This window comes from Arvicola amphibius, chromosome 14 (genome assembly GCF_903992535.2).
Source record: "Arvicola amphibius chromosome 14, mArvAmp1.2, whole genome shotgun sequence".
NCBI classification, from domain to species: Eukaryota; Metazoa; Chordata; class Mammalia; order Rodentia; family Cricetidae; genus Arvicola; species Arvicola amphibius.
Window position 1 is genome coordinate 41,723,560 of NC_052060.1, and position 6,200 is coordinate 41,729,759.

At 35.4% G+C, this 6,200-nt stretch overlaps 1 long non-coding RNA gene across 1 annotated transcript in view; it reads right to left on the reverse strand.

Moving 5' to 3' along the window:
• LOC119800595 overlaps positions 1–5,108 on the reverse strand; it is a 36,459-nt gene extending 31,351 nt beyond the window's left edge. Inside the window, exon 1 of the long non-coding RNA XR_005283065.1 lies at positions 4,973–5,108. This is a non-coding gene — a long non-coding RNA (uncharacterized LOC119800595). The remainder of the gene's footprint in view (positions 1–4,972) is intronic.
• Positions 5,109–6,200: the final 1,092 nt, after the last annotated feature.

A 6,200-nucleotide genomic window follows, 5' to 3' on the forward strand; every position in this document is an offset into this window, starting at 1 on the left:
GATCTAAATGAGAGAGGAGTTGGGGGGTGGGAACTGAGAGTTTTAGAGGGAGAACTGTATTTAGATTATATTGCATGAGAAAAGAATCTGTGTTTAGTAAAAGAGAAAGAAAAGAAAAGAAATTTTCAAAGACAGCTCATCAAAATGTTTATAGTTCCACCAAATATTTCCTTCTCCTCAAGGATACTGATACTTTGGGAGTCAGCAGCTGCAGAATCTGCATGAGATGCAGAAGAGCTTCCTCCCAGTAGACTGTTACTAAATTAGTTTAATTTAGCCAAACACTGTCACCATCATCTATATTAATGGAAATAATTAATTGAGGAGAAGAAATTAGCAGATGGGAAGTAACCATATGCTCATGTCATGCTCTCTTAATCGGTAAAAATTAAGTAATTATGAAATGGAGAGAAATGTTAATTCATATGTCTATGGCATTTGAAATGGCTGCTTCTAGAGCCATGCTGTTAACAATGGGAGTTCTTTGACTTGGACCCCGAATTAGTTACGTATTGAAAGAAAACAACAAACCGACTGCAGCGCTGACCTCCTCACCCAGGGCCCCCGTTCACCAATTATTATAAATATACAGAGTCGGTGGATACATTTGTTTACTGCTTCTTATTTTTGGTCCCAAGAAAACAAGATATACACTTTGGGATGGCGATGAATGGTAGAAGATACGACACTAATAGACACACTTGGAGAAGGGCTTGACTGCTTTTGGCTTTCGTCATTCTTTTGTTCGGAGGGTTAAAGGATCAGGCCTATGCAGAACTCCATCCACACCTAAACAAGATGTGAACATGAGTTGCAAACGTGTAAAACCTGACCTGAGTTTTACCTTTGTATGCACCTCAACTTCGTAGACTTCCTGCTTAGCTCAACATTGGAAGACAGCATTTCCTCATTTGCTCAACTAAGGACAGCAGCTCACAGCTGAGGACCGTTTCACCTGCTTTAGTCATTCCTGGAAGTGAACTACTACAAGTAAAAGACTTGTTACAAATAGTTGGCTTCTTTTAGGCAAAACATAAAGCTAGCGAGCAGCTGTAAGCATTGCAATGACCTTTAAAACACAATTTCACTTTCATGTTTATTTCTTTCCATAGTACCTGCTTTAGATAAAATGATAAAATTTTTATAATTATTTTTCTGAACCATTGTTAATGGTGGGGTAATCAGGTTAGAAATTCCTATTCACATGTAATATTGACTTATCAGACTATCAGAAGCACTGGCTTTCAAGTATTAGATGAAATTTGGTTATTGCCAACTATCAAGCACTCTCAATGATTGTGATCATTAAGACAACAAACTACACTTTCATTACCACAATATGTGCTTTCGAGGCAATAAAATAGATTGAATACTTTACTTAGCAAGGGATACAAGAAAATTATTTCAACAATTGATTTGTTATCCGATACATGGTAAAATCCATTTTTTTATTTACATATAATTCCGGCAATAATAACTTCATTCAAAGGTTCATTAACTCAGCGGAATGACATGGTATTGCAGGTTAAAGGCTTTATGCGTGTAGCATAAACTCTTCCTGAAAATGATAATCAGATTGAAATTGAAGAGTGACTTTTAAACTCATTTTATTCAATGCTGTGTGTGTGTATATGAGGGTGCGCACATGTCATGGGGCGGCCATATGTGGCAGTCAGAAGACAACACTGTGGAGTCAGATCTTCCCTGCCACATTCATATGGGTTCTGGGGATTGAATTCAAGTGTTCAGTTTACGCACAAGCACCATTACCTGCTGAGTCAGCTTGCCAGTCTGAGTGACATTTTTAAAAAGGGGTGTTTTATCATGTCCTTTGGCAATGTCGGTGTCTGAATGTGAACACATGAAAAGAAGCGATCTTATCTTACTAAGTTTATTGACAGGTTAAAAAAAGCAAGAGAAAGAAAAATATCTCTTAATAGATTAAAACATTCAGGTATACCATCTTTACTTTGAAAACAGTCTTGCCTGCAAATGCTTATAGGTGTGTGCAAAAACAACTTTATAGTATTGCATTTCCTAAGACTGTAAGTCTCACAACCAATATAAAGGTACAGGTAAGAGGAATTCATTGTTCAGGTTGCATTACCATATGAGTAAGGTTGTTCAAATTGAAATATTCATGGTCTTTGCTACACTGAGTCTAAACAGACTGTTTTCCTACAGTTACCTAGCATAGATCCTAGGGAACAGTTTGCTTGCCAAGATATATTGACTTATTCATATGAGAGTTCTTCTATTGTATTTAGAAGGCCAATAGGGCTTTACAGTTAGGATGTAAGATAGTAAAACGTGGGGTATAGCTTAGCTGATAGAGTGCCTAGGGTGTAAAGGGCTCTGCGTTCTGTCCCCAGTACAACATAAACCAGATGTGGGCATGGTGGCAGGTGCCTACAATCTCAGCATTTGAGCTATGGAGGTAGGAGGCTCAGCTCTAGGCACGCCTGGGATAGGTAAGACCCTGTCACAGGGATTGGTGTTGGAGGGAAGAAAATAAGAAAAACAAAGAACAAATTCTTAATATTTGCTTAATTTTAAAATATATAAATTAATTTAAATGAATATAAAATAATGTAAAAGTGTATAGTTATAAATGCTTTTCAAAAATAGACATCATTTTCAGTAAAACATGTATTTGTCTTCTTAAGTAAAATGCTGAGCAGAAGTAGTACACTATTTAGAGCAGGTGACCAATGCTCAATTTTATTTCAGAGGTATAAAGAATGTATCATGTTTGATTACTTCCACTTCTCATAAAACAGTCTGAAAACTGAAGAAAATAATTTATAAATTTGGTATTTGAACCTGGCTTCAAACTCAGGAAATCTTGTTTCACAGACATTTTTTTTTAAGGTAGAATTTTAATTTTGTAGCATTTATTTATTTATTTTTAGTTTTAATATTGACTTGTTTGAGTTATTTATGTTTATTGTTTAGTAACATTTCCTCAGATGTGGTTTGCAAATCTTTCCTCAAACTTTGTAGATTTCCTCTTCATTCTATCAAATGTTTGTTTTGATATACAGAAATTCTAGAGTTAAGTATGATCCCATGTGCTTATTTTTGCTGCTATAATCAATGCTTTGGGCATATATAGAAAAAGAAATCATCATCCAGGCTTAAATCAAAATGAATTTTCCCATGCTTTCTTCTGGGATTTTTAATTTCAGATCTTACACTGAAGTTTTTTATGCATTATAACCTAAGTTTTAAATAAAGTATAAGATAAAGTATAGTTTCAATGATACAATAAAAATAACATAAAATATGTGAATTAAAATAGCTAAATATATGTAAATATATATCAGTTATGTTCCTCTAAAGACACCAAAGAAAACAAATTGTATACTAGGTCATGGGGTATTACAACGACAGGCATGACTCTGTGATTTGGAAGGACCGCTGTGATTTGAGTTTGGGGCTTGAACATCATTCAGTACTCAGAGCTCAGTGGATTATTATTATTATTATTATTATTATTATTGTTATTTGTGTTGTATCAATTGTAACATCTCCTCTTTCACATTTGAACTATACGTCAGAATTCCAGATAGTCATAAAAAAAAATACAGTCATATCAAATGCAAAAAAAAATGAACAGAACTTGAAATCATTGTGTTTTGTGAAATAAGCCAGACCCAGGAAACTAAGTATTTCATGCTTTACTTGTATATGGAATTTGAGGACAGCAGACAGAGATAACAGCAAAGTAGAAAAAGAACTATTAGAGAAGAAGAACAAATTCAAGGAGTCCAGAAGACAGGACAGAGAAGAATAGAAGGGGATATAGTCAAAGACTTTTACTTGATATGTGAATATATCACAATGGAACCTGTTATTCTGCACAATCAATATATAGTAATAAGATATAAAACACGATAGGAAGAAAAACAGCCACATACAAACACTTAGAATAATTGGTCAATATCTTGGGCACGCTTGCCCAATTCAAGTGACACGCTTTAATCGTCACACCTACTTATTGAAGATGATACATGAAATAGAAGCAATAATACTGTGTTTGTTTCTCTCAGTCTATTTTGTCTACTCACTAAGCATAGTTCATACCCCTTGTCCATAGATAAGATTTTATTATAACAACCCTCACAAACGAAATTTTGAAGTGGCTCTGATATATGCATTGAATTAAATTTGATTATTCTAGGCCTTTGTCAATGCTCCTTTCTGAGCAAAATAAATTGGGTTGAATTCCGTGTGTCAGGTCAACGTTAACAAGGTCATTCTCTTTTTATTTCCTGCATGTTTTCCACTGAAAACGAAATCAAATTTCTAGTAGTTACATTTTTTTCTAATACCTTTCAGAGGCTATGCTAATATAAATTAACTTGGCAATGATGTATTTATTACATATAATGTTCTAGGCACTATGTTCTATGCATGGAATAAAAATAGACATAATCTCCAAGCTCCTGCAGATGAAGTGTAGCAAAGAGATACGCAAAGAATGCAAACCACTGCAAATGGCAAACTGTAAAGCGGTAGAGAACACGATAAGCCTATTTAGATAGAAAAATGTCTCCTTAAAAGAATCGTTAACCATTGAGGTTAAAGAGAATCAATAATAGTTTAATAGTAGTATGAAAAATAAATGAAATATTAGAGACTATGAATAATTTCATTTCACAAATATTGCGAATAGTTACTGAGTATTACAACTTATTAAATGTGTACAAAGTATTTGTAGAAAATATTCATTGTCCAAGTTATTTTGTTATAGTGAATAAGTCAAGAAAAACAAGAGACCTAAACTCTTACTATTTTTGTGGATGTTGATTCCATTCCTTCCACCCAGATTCAAAAATCACCATAGTATGTATTACTCAAGCAGTGAAAATACTTACATGTTTCTGATCTTATTCCTCTTCATGGATTAAATATACTAACAATAATTCCCTGGAGATGCATAATGTGTAAGGGTAAGGAATGAGGTTACCTTTTTGCCTCCTCCTCTTCCTCCTGCTCCTTCTCCTCCATCATCATCCTGCTTCCCATATTTATTTTCCATCTTCCTCTTCTTCATTAAGTGAGTTGTGGCTTAGCACGGCATACAAATTGCCATCTCCTAATGGCCTGACCAATATTAGTTAGTCCCCACGTATCACTCCCTTAGGTCAACATATATTAGGAGACATAAGCAAACATACTTGCATCATCAGTGAGAGAAGGGAAACAAACAGAACTTTGACTGTTCAGTTAGAGATCTCCAGAACACCACTCTACTCTTTCCAGCAATTAAAAGTTGAAACGCTATGCAGTTTTCTTAGATGTTTTATGGGATTCAGCTGCCGGGATCCTCTTTGTCAGGGCCTGTCTTATTGCCGACCACTCTTGATTTCCTGACCTGCTCAGCTTTCCCACATCTTGTTTCAGTCTAAGATTGTAGGGATTTCTACACATCTCCTAGGGCACCTGAGGAAATGATTTGCTGGTATTTATAGTAATTTTGGCGTGCCTTGCTACTGTTGTTTTAGTTGTGATATCTCAGTTTTCATTACTGATTTTGAGTGTTTGCTTTACATTCTCTTTGTTGATCTAGCTAGTTTTTTATTGATTTTTATCGAGCTCTACATTTTTCTCTGCTCCCCTCCCTGCCTCTCCCCTCCCCTTCAACCCTTCCCCAAGGTCCCCACGCCCCCAATTTACTCAGGAGATGTCTTTTTCTACTTCCCATGTAGAGATCTATGTATGTCTCTCTTAGGGTCTTCATTGTTGTCTAGGTTCTCTGGGATTGTGATTTGTGGGCTGGTTTTCTTTGCTTTATGTTTAAAAACCACTTATGAGTGAGTACATGTGATAATTTTCTTTCTGGGTCACGAAAGTGGGAAGTACCCTTGAACACATTGACACAGGGAATCACTTCCTATATAGAACCCCACTAGCACAGACACTGAGAGAAACAAATAATAAATGGGACCTCCTGAAACTGAAAAGCTTCTGTAAAGCAAAAGACATGGTCAACAAGACAAAATGGCAGCCTACAGAATGGGAAAAGATCTTTACTAACCCCACATCTAGCTAGTTTTTTTTTTTTAATTTTACTTATCTTTACAAATAAACATCAAGATACTTTCTCCACTATTGCTTGGATTCTTAGCTAGGGTCATTCTTGTGGATTCCTGGGAATTTCCCTAGTGCCTGGTTTCTTGCTAACCCCATAAAGG